The sequence below is a fragment of the Epinephelus moara genome, chromosome 9 (assembly GCF_006386435.1).
Source record: "Epinephelus moara isolate mb chromosome 9, YSFRI_EMoa_1.0, whole genome shotgun sequence".
NCBI classification, from domain to species: domain Eukaryota; kingdom Metazoa; phylum Chordata; class Actinopteri; order Perciformes; family Serranidae; genus Epinephelus; species Epinephelus moara.
Genome location: NC_065514.1, coordinates 39,478,035 through 39,498,103, shown reverse-complemented (window position 1 = coordinate 39,498,103; position 20,069 = coordinate 39,478,035). Strand labels below are relative to the sequence as shown.

Sequence of the window (20,069 nt, the reverse complement as noted above, 5' to 3'; positions counted from 1 at the left end):
AAGAGGGGTGCGCTGGCAGGCACTTGCAGAGCTGCAGCAGGTGAAGAGTTGTTGACATGTCGTCCAAAAGAGCCTCAGGAGTATGTGCGGGGAAGGCGGGGCGGGCGGGCTCCACGGAGGGGGAGACCCGAGCCTCGGGGGTATGTGCGGGGCCTGGAGGTCGGATGCTCCCAGAGAGGGGAGAGGGAGAAATATAGCTAAGATGAAAATAGAAAAGAATGTCTCTGTATTTTATTTCTGTTTTCAGTGTTTAATTAAGGTGGGAGAGGCGGAGCGCTGAGGGAGATCGGACGCCTCCAGAGAGGGGAGAGGGAGACTGAGGGAGATCGGACGCCTCCAGAGAGGGGAGAGGGAGAAATATAATAAAATAAGATTAAATAGGAAAAACCTGTCTCCCTCTTTTATTTTATTTTCAGTGTTTAATCAAGGGTGGGGGATTGAGGTGGTGGAAGTTACTTTCTTTTGATGAGTAATTGATGGCTATTTGTGACTGCAGATTTGTTTATTTATTTATTTCAGTTTGAAGTTATTTTTATTTAATATTTATTTATTTATTTCAGGTTGGATTTTTTTATTTTATTTGACTCATACAGCCAAACTACTGTATCTACAGTACATTTGTTATTGCCAGTAAAGGTTGTCAAGTTAAATGGCAAGTTGTTGTACGGTCATTTTGTACCTATGATACATTTGGGATGGGGGCCTCCAAATAAAATTTCGCTTAGGGCCCCAATTTGGTCAGGGGCAGCCCTGGTTGTAAGTCAGCAACATTTAGGCCCACCAGCCAAATGCTAGTAAAATATGCAAGTGACAGGTATATTTCATTTCATTTATTTATTTGTACCGAGCATGGCAATATTCAAAATCATTCAAACAAAAAACAACTATCAACTAAAACATATTCCTTGACCGAAAAGGAGCAGGAAGAAGAAAATCTTATTTTACCTGCCCCTCACTCAAAACAAAAATAAACAATAGAAACAGATAGTCTGCCCGATTACAGTTACTCTATAGTCAATATAACATTAACATGAAAGGAAAACAGAAATAAATTCTGTCTCAACACTCGTACACAATATAGAAACCTAACTATCAAGTTCATACAATGCAACTTTTTTTTCTTTAAACATTTTTTAAAACTGAAATATGTTCAAACAGCCCTTTAAGTCACTCTGTAAGGAATTCCACAGCTTAACGCCAGCTACAGAAATACACATCTGCTTTAAAGTTGTTTGTGCAAACTGGTGCTTAAATCTATTGCGTGTGGCTGGTAAAACTTTAACATTTACTGGCCACTAGCTGGTGGACAGAAAGTTAACTATGTCCCCTGATTAAAACAAATGTTTGTGATATGAAATCAAAACGTAGTTAGTAAGATTTGGGGCTAATAGCTACCGCACAACAGGGAACGTTAGCGTACGGTTGTTATCAAGCTAACAGTAAAGTAACGGCCGGCTTACCTCCAACTCTCATTGTAAAATTGACAAACCATACTGTCCACGTCCCTCAAGCCATCTGCGAGTCCATATGCGTCGACGCCTCTTCTTTTTGGACGTTTCGGCACACAGTATAGCGCAAATCATTAAAGCAAACCGCTTGTCCTGCTTCATTGGCAACATCGCTTCCGGAACAAATCGGAGCATTCAAATGTATCTTTATTGACAGCTGTCAACGGGCAGAACAGTCAGCAGGGGCCGACGAGCCGTTTTCACCCGTACAGTGTGAGCTCTCTGATCGTGCTTGATGATCGGAACGTACAGTGTGAGCACATAAATCGTATGCTTTGGCCGCACATCGCAGACGATTCACTCGTACAGTGTGAGCTGGTATTAACAACAAGATTTTAAAAATTGTACAGTGTATGCTGGGCTTAACTGTCACGAAGTTAACGTTCGGCGTTATGACGGCATATCTATGTTGCTAACGCATGCGTGGCACTGTGTTATAGTATGTGTTGTTCTATGTCTGTGTACATATAGCATAAGAAATCATACTCACTGTGCCATAAAATGCATTACGAATCGTCATGACGTTAGCCAACATGCGAGCCTCCTAGCGGAAACGGAAACACCGTTCGCAGGTAAAAAAAAAAAAAGTTTAGCCAATCACAGACCCCGCTGGTAGACGTTGAGATTATGGGTAATGTAGTACTTCTTCGTGACTACGTGAAAATTAATTGTTGTCAAACCTAACGTTATATTTGGAAAAAAAACCCTCTAGATACGAGCGTCGATCGTCTGACAGTTGTTCTAACATAATTAACGTTAGTGAGTCTACATTGGCAAGTTAGGACATTACATGTTAAACTCATTTGAGTCATAGCATGCTAGCTAACGGATGTTTAGCCACCTAGCCAAGAACGTCGCTAAAGGGAAAAAAGTAGTTGAACAAACTTTTAGGTTTAACTACACAGTGCTTTTTTTCAGTTCTATAGTGTTGTTTGTTAGTCAGGACTTACCTTCGACACTGTTTGGCCCAACTCAAAACTCTTCTTCAACCATTGAAATATTTTAGGTGCTGATCCTGAGCAGCAACTCCAGAATGAATGAGTCATCTCCGGTTATCGTGAGATTACTTTCTCTCATTTCCATGACAACCCCCGCCACACACACGCGCACACACTGTTTATAAAAAAAATGCACTGGCTATTTTAAAGAGCAGATAGGCTATCTACGGCTGTGGTTGAGTTTATTCAGGTTTTTCTTTTTTTTTTTTTACCTCACATTATAGTGGCTTAAATACCAAAACATTTTAATGACACCTTAAGTGTCAATAATACAGCAGTATATAACAATATTATTTTACCTAAAACAATTAAATTTACAGCTCATTTCACAATAGGCTATGGCCCAGTTGGGACCCATCTAGTTCCCATATGTGCTGGCCAACTGGGATGCCCATCTCTCGCCCATGTATATTCTTCTGGGATGCCCACATGGGGCCCAGCACCAACCCACTTAAAAGCCCACTCTGAGCCCATGCCCAGTTAAAGCCCATGTAACCCAAGTAAATCCCATGGGGGCCCTACTTGGACGTGTTGGCTGGGATGTATTTAATGAAATCACTGAACACTGCAATCTACAAACATACTATATATCCTACACAAGGACCCACTAGAAATCACACAGATGTGATTGCCAATCAAGGCTATAACATCTGTGTTCCTCCATCACATTAGGAACCATTAGAGACCACTACACCCTGTAGTGACCACTGTGTAGTGACCATTAGACTGGTATAGAAACACCTGTAGGAACCATTAGACTCCTGTAGGAATCATTATACACCTGTAGGAACCATTAGACTCCTGTAGGAACCATTAGACTCCTGTAGGAACCATTAGACTGGTATAGAAACACCTGTAGGAACCATTAGACTCCTGTAGGAACCATTGGACTCCTGTAGGAATCATTAGTAGGGACCAGTTAAAGTCCTGTGTATTTGTGTAGTAGATAATAGAATCCCATTAGAAAAACAAACTGAACCATTAGGAAAACATAAGTAGCCATTAGAAACCATTACAAAACCATTAGGAACCATTAGAAACCAATAGAATATGCCTAATGGTTTCTCTAACTTTTTTCAGCAGGGCAGTGCTACATCAAAGAGGTAAAAAAATGTCATCAAAATGTAAAGGTTAGCCTCTGTGGTTTTGTGATACGACATGATGAACCACACCTCGGCGCATCTCCAGATGGTAAAGTAGAATGTGAGCGTTGTGGGGAAGGGGTTGTGGAAATTAAGTGTCCATATAAGTACAGGAAAGGCCTACAGGATGCCACTGTCACTGAAGATTTCTGCCTTGACCAAACATTCCATCTAAAGAAGACACATCCTTATTACCACCAGGTCCAACTCCATATGTTTGTCTGCAATGTCCAGTATTGTGATTTTGTTGTGTGGACAACTCGAGAGCTAGTTGTAAATCGCATCCCAAGAGACGAACAGCTCTTGCAGAAGGCTTTACCTAAGGCAATACTATGTTATATATCTTGTATTCTGCCAGAACTTCTAACTCATAGCCAAGATCCTGCCCTCCAACCACCAGTATTTTGCAAGACATGTGAGAAGCCAAAGTTTGGAAAAATGATTGAGTGTGTTATCTGCAAACACGTCTTCCATTATAGTTGTATACTTTCCCCCCCAATGCCCAAAATGTCCCCCCAATACATACTGTAACTGAAACTGAAAAACAACAACAAAAAATGTTCAGGTCAGGTCAAAGAGCAGTGATACTATGTGATGTGCATTGTATTAAGTTGTAGGATATGCCTGCATTTATTTCTTTAATCAGAACACAAAATTAATTTCCACTTAGCTATAATAAAATGTTTTCTGATTAAGACTGACAATGACTCAGTGAATACCTTACTCAGTTTTATTTGATTATCAGTAAAACAGGTCTCTGTTTACATTCAAGGGTATTTGTGTGGGCAAACTGATGAAAATTAGTCTGTTGATGACCACAGTGGATTGTTCAGTCATTGCAGAGCCAAATTAATTCAAATTTACCCACTGAACGGGTCACCTCAGCCATCATCACAACATTTGCCCCCCCTGAGAAATTTGGCAGGAGCCGCCACTGTGCATGACATCTGTAAAAAGAAAAAAAAGTAATAATAATATACAATACAATACATAAAACAGAATTTAAATGTACTTATCATGGCAAGGAGCCTCCTCCTCCTGCTCCTCTGTCCGAGCTTCCCTTTTCCTTTTCCTTTCCAGCCTTAGAAAAATACAGGGCAAAAAACAGTAGAGACTAGTGAAGAAACCTGCAAATAAGAATTAAAAAACATAATGGTTGCCACAGTTAGAAACCTCAATTGGCTTACCTTGCCAGCTTTTCTGCAGGCCTGTCACTCTGCCGTCCATAAGAGAACACTGAGGGAATCAAGTCTGGGCTGTCTTTATCCATAGAAGGCTCTCCTACAAAATAAGATGTCATTTAAGCTTGATATTCAAGTATCTGCTAGCTGCTACTAGTGTGGGCTAGTAGCTAATGCAGCTTTTCGGATACTCAATACCTACAAAGGAAATACTAATTTAGATGACCTTAACTTACCTGATATGAAGTGTGCACTGCAGACACGGGCATTGTTGATGATGGTCTCAGTCCAGTCCTTTCGCCTTATCGCGTTTAACCAAAGTTGTCTTCGTTTTTTTTGACTGGCAGTGGCAGCTGGTATGCGATAGAATTTCAAGTTTGAGCAAGTAACGTTACTCCTTCGATTTTGGCACCCAACAACACAGCAAGATGACATTTTGGTCCAAGTTTGTCCGGTTTGATATTCTGGCAGTTTTCATGTGCCCAACTCCCCTTTGTTTTGCCTCCAACTAACGCTGTGACGTAATCATGACGTATACGCAAAAGGGGTCTATAAGGAGCCAGCTGGTCAGAAGCAGGAAGTGATGCAGGGGCAGGGATGTTGGATGTTCTGTTCTCCAGAGCATCCTGCAGTGAGCATCCACCAAACACTCCGCCATCAGAAATCCGCCCATTGCAACCAACATCTACATAAAGGAACTTGTATTTGCTGTCAACCAGTACCATTAGGACTATGGAAAATGTATGCTTGTAGTTGTAGAATGTTGATCCAGTTCCTGGTGTGGGAGGGTTGATGTGTTTCCCATCCAGAGCACCTAGGCAGTTTGGGAAGTTCTACTAATCCACTAATCCAGTTCTACTGGAATCCATCGGCTACTTGCTGCCACTCTTCAATTGTGTCTGGGCACTGAAAAACACGAAAATAAAATGTAAAACCCATGGTGGCTAGTTTCATATGTCAGACCCCTGATAACTTTAACAGACAGCACTATAAACCTCATATTACACATACCTTAAAGTATTTCTCCTTTAAAACAGGTTTCAGGAACCAATTGCCGAATTGCTGATACTCCCACTCGGAACTGGTAAGAAAGGCTACTGAAGCTTGCCCTGTAAATATTAACAAGCACATAACTCAGTTATCTATACTACAGACAGTGTGAATTATTTGCACAGAAAGCACAGAAAACCAGTTGTTTATGTATTGTATGGATTAAATACAGTCACAGTTTCAAGTACTGAAAGGGTTTGAAATACCACCAATCCATCCATTGACGTCACACAATACTGTTTGTCTAAGCCAATTAATGTGCTGTCTTTACATACTAAAAGGAACCCCACATTATTTACATTTCCACTAGGGTTGGGCGATAATACGGTAATAATGTATCCCGCGGTATTTAAAAATAGCAACGGTATCAGCGCATATAGGCCTATAGGGGTCTGATATAATATTAAATATAATTTATTTAATGCCTAAATAATGAGAGCTTGTCCAGCACCTATGTATGTGTGGTTGAGTTTTCAATTTAATACTATTACAATTTAAAACTAATAGTAGGTTATAATGTTTCTCTTAACTGTTGTCAGAGGATGACATTTGATAAAGTTTTTGGATGTGACGTCGTCACGTGACAGCTCAGACGTGAGAAAGCGAAGAAAAGATGGCAAGCCATCAAGCGAGTTGGTCCCAAAAAACCCCCCACAACTTCTGCAAGCAGCAGCAGCAGGTCCAGTGGCCATCGGAGTGGAGGAGGGAGAGGCGCAACCCGAACCACCCAAAAAAAGATGACTCCTTCAGTCTCCTTCAAAGAAAAGCCGATGCAATGGCAGGTCCGGTCGGCACCATACAGGAGCAAGCAGGGTCAGAGATAACTGCCTGTTGTCGTGAGCCTGTTATTCAGGGAGACGGAGACACCCTTCTCTGGTGGAAATGTGATGGAGCCAGGCGTTTTCCTCTGATGTCGAGGGCTACCCGAAAGTACCTGTGCGTTTGTGCCACAAGCTCTCCATCAGAGCACCTATTCAGTACCGCGGCCGAAGTTGTCAGTCCACTACGTGCCCTGCTCCAGCTGGAAAAAGTAAACATGCTGGTTTTTCTGGCGAAAAACCTTGAATAGTTTTGAAGCATATGATGCTGCTATAACTATCATTATAGTTTATTTTTATGTCATTTTCAATGAGGAGTAGCCTGTTCTAACGGACAGAAAAGTTCGGACTTGGAGAGGGTGAACTTTTCAAACTAAAGGTAGGCTCTAAAAATAAACCAACGAACAGTATTTCCCATTGCCTTCTCAGGATAGGATTATATATGCCCATTTTCGGTTATGCCTTGTGATTTATTGTTCTGTTTTTCTTATTCAATAAGCCCTAGTACTGGATGCTGTAGAGCTGTGCTTTTAATTTATTTGATTTATGTTGATAGGTTCTAAAAATAAACCATCGGACAGTACCCGTTGTGGTCTGAGTATACGCTGTATAGCACACATTATCATTACTGCCATAATTTATTGTTACTTTTTTGAAAGTGGACTGTAGCCCACAGACAATTTGTTGTTATTTCATTCTGTTTGGTTGACTGCTGTATTAGCACTTTTTAAAAAAAAAAAAAAATTTGTTAATTAAAGTTGTTAATGTTATACATGTTTTGTTGTTATTTTTTTCAGTATTCTTAGGCCTATGTAATGTCTGTTATTCTGTTTCTGAACGGTATAGGCACAAGTCGACATTTTGGTGACTCCCTCTGAGCCCTTCAAAGTGATTTTTAATTAGTCACCGTAATACTGTATACCCCGGGAAAATGTGGGGAGGGTTTAACGGTAACAAAATTTGGATACCGCCCAACTCTAATTTCCACAGTCAAGATCATTCACACTTGTGTCTACGCCCTTTCAGTAACCACCCTACACACCCTGTGTCTGGCTTTATGAATTTGAACATGCAAAGAAAGCTCTGAAAACCAGTTGTGTATGTATTGTTATGGATTAAATACTTTCAGCATTTCATTCAGCAAGTACTGCTACTGAAAGGACTTGAATACCACCATTCCATGCATTGACATCACGCAATACTGTCTGGCTTGGATAATGTAGTGTCTTTACATAGTAAAAGGATTGTTGTCCAGACCACATATACACCTCCACAGTCAAGCGCATTCACAGCTGTCCCTACACCCAAACAGTAATTATTCTACACAACTTGTGTGTGACTTTAGATATTTGAACATACAAACAAAGATTGAAAGACAGTTTTGAATGAAATGTGAATAAAATGTGCATCCAGGAAAATTTGCAAGTTGTATGAGTTTACAAACTGATTGCCATATATATACTGTATATATATATATAGCCTATATATAGCGACGCCTTTAGCTTGCCTGCCTGTTGCCAAGAAGCGCAGTGTAATCATCAGCTGTTTCCCCAACAGAGATACAATCCCGGTAGTTAGTGTTCTGCCTCTGGATGATCGGACTGACAAGTTCCTTCAACACTTGAAACTGGACAGGAAAGAGCTGAGTGAAATTTTTAAAATTGGAGGTTTCATTTGTCTCCAGCTCTTGACACAGGTTCGGGAAAGCCCCGTGAGCCTGTCGCTGCAGTATCCATGATTTCACCCATTTCGTGCAGTTTCTCCTTATTTTTCCTCACTGCGTCTTCCTTTCTTCTTCCACAAGCAAAAGACCAAGGGCTGACAATGCCAGTGCCATTTGCAACTTATCAGACATTTTATCAGCTATACGAAACCGTCTGTGGCAGGCAAGAGTGGCGTGAAAATGCTAGGCAACTGCTAGCTCCTTTGTTTATATCTCATGCATTCCTCGGACTTCCGGTTTCCCGAGTTATTTCCTCTCACGCATGCACAGAACGTACTTGCTGGTTGGCCGTCGTATGTAGTCTGTGTAGTGTGTTCAAATGCACTGACACACAGGGCGACGTGAGGTGACGTGAGATGACGCAACAGTTGGCTTTGTCGCCGCTAGTTCTTTGACGTCGGTTTGGTGTGTCAGGGCCTTTAGCCGTATTTTAAGTGTAACCTTCACCATAGCATACCACTAGTGTTTTTATCAGTAAAAATAGAACATTTTTCACACATAAAAAGCACAAAGATGTCAAAATCTAGGCATATTTTGCCATCATAACTTGGCTCTCAGAATTCACCAGACTGATGGCTTTAAATCTAATATATATAAAATTTTCTCCCGGAGGAGCATGCCCCCGGACCCCCTCCAAAAATCCTGTGGGAAACACTGATATATATACACACACATCTTATAGTTCAGACTTGACCCTACTTGTACGTGCCCCTGTATCAAAAGGATTGGCCCTGGCTTGGCCCCCCCATCGAAACTGGCCTAGAACCACCACTGTCTACTGGCATTGTCCCACCATCTCTCAAAATCGCTGCTGTCACCCCCATTCTAAAAAAACCTGGAATGAAACCCTGACATCCCAAATAACTTCAAGCCAATCTCTAACCTACCCTTTCTGTCCAAACTACTGGAATATGCTGTAGCCTCCCAACTGAAGTACCACCTCTCTGTCATTATCTTGCATGAAACATTCCAATCAATTTTGATTAAACCATAATACTGAAACTGCCTTCCTTAAAATCACTAACAACCTCCCTCTCTTCTCTGATGCCGCAAACTTTAACATCCTCATCCTCCTCGACCTCAGCGCCGCCTTTGACACCATCAATCACTCCATCCTTCCCTCCAACCGCCTTTAACATCATTGGCACTGCTCTCGACTGGTTCAAATCATATCTCTCTGACAGACTTCAGTTCATCTTCATCAATAACTGCATATCCCCCACTGCTCCCATCCCCCAAGGTGTCCCCCATGGTTCAGTTCTCGGTCCCCTCCTCTTCAGATTCAGATTCAGATTCAGAATACTTTATTAATCCCCGGGGGGAAATTGTTTTTGTTCCAATGCTCCGTGCAAAGTAGAAATAGAAATACAGCATGAATGGAAACAAGAGATAAAGATGAAGATATAAATAAAATACTAAAATAGACAATGAAATAAGTAAAATAAATATTAAAGTAGACATTAAAATAAAATAAAATAAAATAAAATATTAAAGTAGACATTAGAATAAAATAGAATAAAATAGAATATTAAAGTAGACATTAACATAAAATAAAATATTAAAGTAGACAATAAAGTAAAATAAATAATAAAAACAGTAAAGTAGACAATCTGAAATATATACAATATACAATGAAATGGTTGTAGCATTATAAATGAAATAAGAATGAGTAATTATATTGTGTGATTTGTTTTATAAATAGCCAAATGAGTCCGATCATCAGAGGGAGGAGTTGTACAGTTTAATGGCCACAGGTAAGAATGACTTCCTGTGGCGCTCAGTGGTGCATTTAGGAGCAATCAGTCTCTGGCTGAAGGTGCTCCTCTGTTCGACCAGAGCGTTGTGGAGAGGGTGAGAGCCATGCTGAAGTATCGCCCGCACCTTTGACAGCATCCTCCTGTCTGACACTGCTGTCAAAGGGTCCAGCTCCACCCCCACAACGTCACTGGCCTTTCTGATCAGCTTGTTGAGTCTGTTGGCATCGGCTACTCTCAGTCTGCTGCCCCAGCACACCACAGCAAACAGAATAGCACTGGCCACCACAGACTCATAAAACATCCTCAGCATAGTCCGGCAGATGTTAAAGGAGCGGAGCCTCCTCAGAAAATAGAGGCGGCTCTGTCCCTTCTTGTAAAGGACTTCAGTGTTCTTAGTCCAGTCCAGTTTATTGTCTATGAACACACCCAGGTACTTGTAGTGTTCTACAATGTCCACGTTATGCCCCAGGATGGAAACTGGGGTCACTGGTGTCCTCGTTCTCCTCAGATCCACCACCAGCTCTTTTGTCTTTGTTGTGTTGAGCTGCAGGTGGTTCAGCTCACACCATGAGACAAAGTTATTCACCACAGCCCTGTATTCAGCCTCCTCACCCTTGCTGATACATCCAACTATAGCAGAGTCATCAGAAAACTTCTGAAGATGACAAGACTCTGTCTGGTAGCTGAAGTCCGTGGTGTAAAGGGTGAAGAGGAAAGGAGAGAGGACAGTACCTTGTGGAGCCCCGGTATTGCTGACCACTGTGTCTGACACACAGTGCCGCAAGCGCACGTACTGTGGTCGGCCAGTGAGGTAATCCACAATCCAGGACACAAGGGGGGGATTCACCAGCATCGCCGTCAGCTTGTCACCCAGTAGAGCAGGCCTGATGGTATTGAAAGCACTGGAGAAGTCAAAGAACGTGACCCTCACAGTGCTCCCCGGCTTGTCCAGGTGGGCGTAGATGCGGTTCAGCAGGTAAATGAGGGCATCCTCAACTCCAATCCGGGGCTGGTAGGCGAACTGGAGGGGATCCAGGTGCGGCCTGACCATAGGCCTGAGCTGCTCCAGGACAAGTCTCTCCAGGGTCTTCATGATATGTGACGTCAGTGCCACCGGTCGGTAGTCCGAGAGACCGCTGGGTTGCGGCATCTTTGGCACTGGAACGAGGCAGGACGTCTTCCATATCACAGGGACCCTCTGGAGGCTCAGGCTCATTTTGAAGACACGATGAAGCACTCCACAGAGCTGTTCGGCGCAGGCTCTGAGAACCCGTGGGCTGACACCATCAGGGCCTGCAGCCTTACCGGCGGGGAGTTTGCTCAGCTGTCTCCTAACATGTAGAGGTGTAAAGAGTGCAGGTTGAGGAGGGGGAGAGTTGGAGTCCAAAGTGAGAGGAGGGCAGGTAGCATGGGAGCCAGAGGAGGTGTGAGGAGTGGGGGATGGGTGTGAGGGGCTCACCAAGTTGGATGAGGTGCTATCAGGAGGAGGAGGGGGGGTCAGAAGTGGTGGTGGCTGGAGACAGTCAGCAGGAGAGCCAACAGGGGCCAGGGCAGCAGTGTCAAACCTATTGAAGAACAGATTTAACTCATTGGCCCTAGCCACACTACCATCAGCTCCACTGCTAGTTGGTCTGTAACCGGTGATGGTCCTCATACCACTCCAGACCTCGCTCATGTTATTCAGCTGGAGTTTCCTCTCCAGCTTCCTCCTGTAGCCGTCCTTAGCCTCATTGATCTTTGCACTCAGCTCCCTCTGAATGTCCCTCAGCTCCTCCCTGTTGCCACCTCTGAAAGCCCTCTTCTTCAGGTTGAGTATGGCTTTGATGTCCTTTGTTACCCAAGGCTTGTTATTTGGGTAACACCGCACAGTCCTTGCTGGGACAATGCCGTCCACACAGAAATTAATGTAGTCTGTAATGCACTCAGTAAGCCCATCAATGTCCTCTCCATGTGGCTCACAGAGTACATTCCAGTCAGTCACCTCAAAACAGCCCTGCAGTGCCTCATAGCAGTCCTCTGACCATGTCCTCACTGTCTTTGTGGTCACAGGCAGCCTCTTCACTAGAGGCACATAGCAGGGGGTGAGAAGCACCAAGTTGTGATCTGATCTACCCAGCGGGGGAAGGGACGTGGAGGTGTATGCGTCCTTTACATTAGCATACAGCAGGTCCAGGCTCTTCTCCTCTCTGGTTTTACAGGTCACATACTGGGTGAATTTCGGGAGTGTCTTTTTAATAGAGACATGGTTGAAGTCACCCGAGATTATAATGAGAGCACTCGGGTGTGCAGTCTGTAGTCCGGCTATTGTGGAGTGGATGACGTCACATGCCGACGTCGGGTTAGCGGACGGGGGGATATAAGCAGCCACTACAATAGCATGTGAGAATTCACGGGGTAAATAGTAAGGACGGAGGCCCACAGCTAACAGTTCAATATCCGGGCTGCAGATGCGGTCTTTGACTGTGATGTGACCAGGATTGCACCACCTGTTGTTCACGTAAACAGCAAGCCCACCTCCTTTACGCTTACCGCTCTTAGTGCAGTCCCTGTCAGCCCGGACAGTGTGGAAACCCACGGTGGAAACATTGTGGTCAGGAACATCCGTGTGTAGCCATGACTCCGAGAAAATCATCAGGCTACACTCCCGGTATTCCTGATGACTCCGGGTTAGCGCTGTAAGCTCGTCCATCTTATTCCCCAGTGATCTCACGTTGCCCATGATGATAGATGGGAGACACGGCTTGAATGTCTTCCTCTCCATAAGTCTCCGGTGTTTCGCTCCTTTCCGCCGCCGTAGCGATCTTTTCCCTCTGCAACCCCGGTGTGTTTTCCTCCAAAGTTCAGCAGGTATATCCTCCCTCACCGTAGCCAAGCCGGCCGGCTTCAGCTCCATCAGCTGATCCCTGGAGTAAACAATGCGGTGTTGCTGAGCGACGGTCGAGTGGCAGAGTAAAAGGAGCGATTCCACCACGAGCGAAACAACAAAAACTCTCCACACAAGCATGATTAGAGAGGACGTAGCTTAATAAATAACTAAAGTAAAAACAGAACAAGTAAGATAAAGAAGAGAGGAAAAAAGTTGAAAACAAAGTTAAAGTAAGCAGGAGCGACTGGAACAGGCTGCATACACTGTGGCGCATGCGCACTTGTTCGCACTATACCTGTTCCCCCTTGGACACATAATCCGCCTTCATGGTCTCCAGTTCCACTGCTTCACGGTTGATATCCAGCTCCTCATCTCCACCAAGACAATCTCCACTCCCACTCACTCAACCCTGACAAACTGCATCACTGAAATAAAATCCTGGCTTCAAACCAACTTTCTCATATTAAACTGTGACATATCTGAAATTGTCATTATTGGACCAAAAACACACACCAAATCCATACATAGCTTCACTGTCAGCATTGACGGCTGGTTGATGGTTTACTTCTAGGGAGTGAGAATGAGAGAGTTGGAAGTATGAAGTTGCGTTAGAAAAACTGGGACAAAGTGCAGGGTAGATGAATTGGGGTGAATTTGGAGCACTGCAGGAAGTGACTAGCCATGGAGGCTGCGTTGATTTACTTCTCCTTCTGGATCCACGGTGAGTTCATTATTTGATACAATAAATACTAGCGTTTGTCTTACTTTTAGATTGAGGTAAGCCTGTGGTTACATGTGAAGCACACAGTCGATTGGTCTGAGAAATGTGTCGAAGAAAAAGAGAATCGGGTGTTTTTAAATACTTTTGGGTGGAAATGGGATGTGTTCGAGGCATGGTCTATGTTCCTGAACCTAGTTATAAAACTACATTAAGGCTTAGCCTCATAATTTGGCCTATGCATAATGCATTTTATTTTTCTGTCTGTTGTGTGTAGTTGAGGAATGTAAGAAGAGGTGGAAAAGCTTAAGGGACACCTACAGAAGGGAAAGGAAGAAAGAGTTTAATGTGGTTGGTTCTTAAAAGAACCTTTTATGGATGGTTCTGAAAAGAACCTTTTTGTGGATGGTTCTGAAAAAATGATCATCGCCTGGGTTGCCAAGGTACTGCACCGTCAGCTGAAAAGTAGGAAGCGTAGATTTCCCTCACACGGATGGCCTCCCGTGCAGCGTTGTTGCTCCCCACTCTTCTCAAGCCCTGCAGCACTGAGACCTCCCCCTCTGACACCGGCACTGGTTCCCTCCTGGTCCTGGTGTTTCTCCTGATGAAATTATGCAGGACACAGGTAGCCTTCACAGGTGGCTCATACCAGTGACCCACCGGTACATGCGCCATTGAGAGGACAGAATATCAAAGGTAGCCTATTCTCAACAATGAGCCTTGCTCGGGACAGCCTGTTGTTGAACACCCTGTTCCTTGGAGAGAGGTTGGCTCCTGGAAAAGGCCTCATGAGGTGCCTGCAGAGGGGAAAGGCTTCATCTGCCACAAACACATAGGGTTGTGGTCCCAAGTGCTCAGCTCCTGGAAAAAGGGCATCTTCAGGGATTTGGAGGTTGGTGAGTGCCTGACCAAAGGTGCCTGACCAAAGGTGGAGTTTGCCAGGGTCCCTCCATCGCTGGTCCTCCCATAACCACCAACATCGACCACACGGAAGCAGTATTTAGCATCCACAACTGCTAAGAGGACAATAGAGAATGTCCCCTTGTAGTTATGGAAGAGTGACCCAGAGTTATTTGGAGCCTGGATCACTACAGGCTTTCCGTCTATGGATCCCAGACAGTTTGGAAAGTTCCAGCGTTGGAAGAAGTCAGCTGAAATGGCCCTCCAGTCTTCAGAGGTTGGGACAAGCATGTGGTCTTCCACCAGGCAATCCCATGTTGCCCTGGCTACTTCTGCCACAATACGGCACACTGTGGAATGCCCCACACGGTAGCTATATGCTATGGTGCGAAAAGAATCCCCAGTTGTTAGGTATCTGTTGAACGAGAAATTCTGTGGTTAAAGATTACATTTACATTACATTTAATATATATATAGATTACATTCGTCATCAATTAATTAATTAATCATAATAGTGTATGTGTTTGTGTGTGTGTGTGTGTGTGTGTGTGTGTGTGTACATTGTACGTTTATGTGTACATTGTACGTTTATGTGTACACACAAACACACACCACATACATGCATGCACTAAAGAGGGAAAAGGTGAACAGACATGTAAATATAGAAATGAAAGATGTGAGAAAGGTTAAACTTTTCATTATAGACAGCTAAAAAGGAACAAAAGCGGGCAAGAGAGGAACATACTTAATTTGAATTAAATTGTTTTAATATAATTTAAATGTCATGTTATATTGTGCAGACATGTTTTAAAGTTATTTTTTATTTTTATTTTACTGTTTAATTTGGCCAGATTAGCTACTACCCGGTGTGTGTGTGTGTGTGTGTGTGTGTGTGTGTGTGTGTGTGTGTGTGTGTGTGTGTGTGTGGGGAGGGGATGCTCACCGCAGACAGATAGCCAGGCCAGAGATATTGGATGAAGCGAGATACCCAACTCAGCTCACTTCCTGATTCAGTGACGTCAGCGCCACGCCCCCGTAGGAGACTTGCGGCAGCTCTGAATGTATTGTCGTCAATGAGGAAAATGAACGTGATCACAATTTATGGTCAATTCTTTCGCCCTGTAGTCACTAAAGTAAATATTGGGTTCATTTTCCACAAGCCACACATCTTCCTAATATTCTGACACTAAAGCTGCATTTTTCATCCGCACAGATCAAGAGAAAGTTAACTTTGTTTGAGCCCTGTCCGTCTCAGAAAACAAGTTCTCGCGAGATGTCGTGATCTTGATGAACAGGCGGTAAAATCACAGTTAGCTTACAAACAGTTATTTACCGCTAGTAATAAATAAAAAATGTCCAAGCTTTGTGCAACAATAGGCTGCAATAATAGGAAGAATGTATTTTCATTCCACCTGCTTCTCGATCCGCATACACAGACATCCACAGAGCCTCTGTTCAACACGGTGGTGGGGAGGGGGGGGTTGAGGGAGAACAGGCTCTGATTGGAGGGAGAGCTAACCACGCCCACTTAGGAGACAGGAAGAGTAACCGTTTTCTTAACACTGGATAAGCCTACAGTTGGGTATCTCCCTTCATCCAATATCTCTGGCCAGGCGTTCACAGGGAGCAATGACTCGCTGGTAGTTGGTGTCCATCCTGTGGATCCGTGGACCAACCTTGGTGAGAACATAATCAAATTCACTTTTGTCCAGTCAGAAATAGTGCTGAAACCAGACATCATCCAAACGTAGCTCCTGTACCAGCCGGTGAAATTCCCCGTGGAGTTGCCGGGTTTGCAGAACTCTGTGGACTCAAACGGACTGACGGCTCCAGGCCTCCGAAAGCGCGATCCATGGTGAAAGAGGAAACTGAAGATGTGCATGCTATATATATATAGACTACGTTTTTTCCCTCCAAATAAGCTCCCGCTCATTTACCACCAATTACATTTGTCAGTGGTCCTACGTGCCAACAGGAGGGTAAAATCATAATAATAAAAGACTCATAAAGGCTATATATAATAATAAAAGACTCATAAAGGCTATATGACTGTGTTTATTAGCGTTATTTTAATTGTGTAATGCAAGTCATGAATACTACATAGTGAACACATAAATGATGGTATATTTGTTCATCCTTGTAAAGTGCACAGCCGATCATCCTAGATGGACACATCTGCAGCGCCGGCCCCACCCTTTTGGCCGCTGCAAGCACCTGCTGAAGCTGACAGTGTGAGCGATGTCAGAGCGACCAGAGCGCCCGCAGGCAACTATGTCGCTTTTGGAGGGAATGCACAGTAAGGAGACAGCTACAGGTGTTTCGTGTGTGTGGGCGTGCGTGCGTGCCTGTGTGTGTATGTATGTGTGTGTGAAGACAACCTATATTACCATCATTTTCTATTTCTATTCAATATGAGAGTAATGTATTGTTATTGTTTATGCTTGTTATATTTGTGTTGTATTGTGTTAATATGGCAACATTGTTTCGAATGCAGTCATGCCAATAAAGCAGCTTGAACTGAACTGAACTGTAAGGCTTTTAGTCAAGTTGACCAGTGCTGTTTTGTATCCTTTTTTTATTACCAGTAAATGAGAGTAGAGATAATAAAGAAGGAGGAGACAGAAAAAGAGAGACAGCCCTCAGAGAGCCAAAGACAGGACACAAAGAGCATCTGGAGACAGAGCAGAAAAGCCATATTTACAGGTATGTATATGTGGGTTTGTGTGTGAATTATGGAAGATTCTGAATCCACAATCTGGACTTGTGGAGGTGAAGCAGTTTGTGTTTGCAAATGCTAATGAGTAACAATATAAGCTGATTTCTTGATAATGTTGCTTGGCAAGGAAAGCGTTGTTGCAATTATGTGTAAATCCTGTATGTTGGAGGATATCTGCAGGTGTCGATTTTGTCCTTCTTTGTGATCATATGCAGTAGGCTGTAACCTGTCAGTGTAAATCCTGTATACGTTACAGATGTTTCCAACAAATAGCAGTTCATAATACAAAACCCTGTTTGTGTTTGTGTGTGTGTGTATTCGGTGGGCCCTCCAAGAATTTGTGCCCAGGGGTCCCTGCCCTCTTAATCGGGGCCTGCAAAGGATCATTGTTAACTATTAATAACACCTTATTAATTTAATCTGATAGGGTCTTATAGTGTCTTATAAACCAGTAATAAATATTGTTATTATTCTATAATCAACCTTTATAAACCATAATTAACCCTATGGGCCCGAACGACGCATAGTGCGTCCAAATTCACACCCGTTCTTCTCTATGGATTATCTCCGCGACCGCATATCACTTAAAACAGCGGAACCGTAGCTTTCTGACAAGACCAAGCACTTGTCGGTAGTCCAATGTTTTCACAGCGAAAAAAATGATAAAGTTACACTAAAATTATGTAGAACAAAGCTTTCATACAGCTTTGCACAAACATTACTCTTGGATGGATCACTTGCGAATGCAGGGTTGCACAGAAATGCCACGCATATTACATGAAAGTGCAGGACCAGAGCTTTCCAGTGATACCACACACATCACTGTGCTGTCATCCCATCACGCTATAAATCCGGATCAATTGTCTACAAAATAAAACCTGATGAATTTCTTTACAATCCATTATACAGATCTTGTTATCAGCCTGGCCGGATTACCCAATGGGTTTTATGGGCACAGGCCCAGGGGGGCGCAGCCATGGGCCCAGCCAGAATGGGAGAATGACTGTATAACGTTTTTTCACCTAAATCCCTCCTCTTCAAATTTCAAATAAATGACACCATATATAACCAATACAAATCACGCTGATGTTATTTTTTTTTTTTTTACCTAAATAGAATGATTTAATTGGTCAAGTGCAAGTGTGGAAACCATGGGCCACAGGCCGCTCCGCCTCCGCCCCTACGCGACTGTCCTCAGTGATAGCAGTGATAGAGAGTGAAAGATGAGCGAAACAAGTGGTTGTACCAAATGTAAGCGGAGAAAAAAAAGGAGGAGAGGGAGGCAACTTTTTTAAAAACGTGTGCCTTCCATCCAAACTTTCTTCCTCAAATGGAGCCAGGAGAATCAGGGTGAAGATGCTTTGGAGTTGGAGAATACTGTGCAAGCTAAGCTAGCTAACCGGGAGCCGGAGCCGGATCCGGATCTGAAGGAAGATGCCACAGGAAGCCCGCGACAACCTGTAGCTAGCACCGGCAGCTCTCAGTGGATGTAGGAAGCGTCGGACCCGGCGTTGTGGGGGAAAGTGAGTGAAAACGCGCGATCTGTTCTTATTGATCGTGGACCTGCAGCCTTCCATAACCGCACGAGCAGATACCCAGGATCAACTCGTGATGGCGGCTTGGGCGGTAAAGTGCGCTCCTTCACTAACGATCTGCTGTACAGCCGTCCACAAAATGGAGAAAAAGTTTCCCTTGACTGGATCACCTATTCACCATCCACAGGTAATATTTTTTGCTTTGCTTGCATGCTCTTTTCAACGAAGAAAACCCAGTTTGTTAGTGGCTACTCTGACTGGAAACACCCCGAACGTCTGCGGGATCACGAGAAAAGCACACAGCACTGTAGCTGCATGCTGGCGTTGCTTCGGTGCTTCCAGAGGCTTTATGGAAAGGTTGATTACTGGAGTGGATTCACCTGGCGCTGCCTGTGGAAGGAGACCACGCCCACATGCACACACACAGAACAGACAGAGGGAGAGACAAAGGAGGAATAATACAGACTGGGAATGACAACACATACACATAAGAGAGAAGGAGGGGCTGCCATGATGAGGATCATGACAAGTCTCTTGTCTTCTCTTACAGCTTTTGAACAGTTTAACAATAATATCAATGTTGAACAACATTTTTCTGAGGTAGGTATTCCAGGCCTGGAATTAAGTCAAAATTAAACGTTTCAACACCATGCATTTGACAGGAGTATTCACCTAACATAGCCTACATATCTTTAATTATATAATTATTTATATGTCTCTATGTTTATTTTTACATAAATCCCCAATATTTTGTTTGACTTTAAAAAAATCCTCTTCCTTCATTTAATCTGACAATGTTTATCGTATTGTATTATATGTATTAATTCTCTACAGGATCTTGTATGTTCTTTAATGTGTGTTCAATTTATTAAAAGAAAAAAAAACAAAAAACATTTTGGTGAACCCTGCAGCAAAGTGAGCCCTCTTCCTCAGAGAGGATCTTTGCCTCCCAGTTTGTTCCTGGCGGCAGAGCAGAGCGATCCGTCCGATCTTTGTCCCATGAGAGCAGGCAGCTGTTCTCCGTGTCCGCAGTGTAAACATCTTTCGCTGGCGATTTGACAGTCACTAGAAGCACATTATGACCCTTTGTAAAAGTTTCTGTGTGGTACCTGTGTTGTACATGAGCTAACATTAGCGGCTAAGGACTGAGAGGCTGT

General features: G+C 43.5%; 1 long non-coding RNA gene across 1 annotated transcript; it reads right to left on the bottom strand.

Moving 5' to 3' along the window:
- Positions 1–334: 334 nt before the first annotated feature.
- Positions 335–6,774, bottom strand: LOC126395604 (uncharacterized). The gene is made up of 4 exons (XR_007570467.1): positions 5,841–6,774; positions 5,066–5,735; positions 4,836–4,929; positions 335–4,729 (listed from the first exon to the last, which is right to left on the bottom strand). It is a non-coding gene; the product is annotated as an uncharacterized LOC126395604 (long non-coding RNA).
- Positions 6,775–20,069: the final 13,295 nt, after the last annotated feature.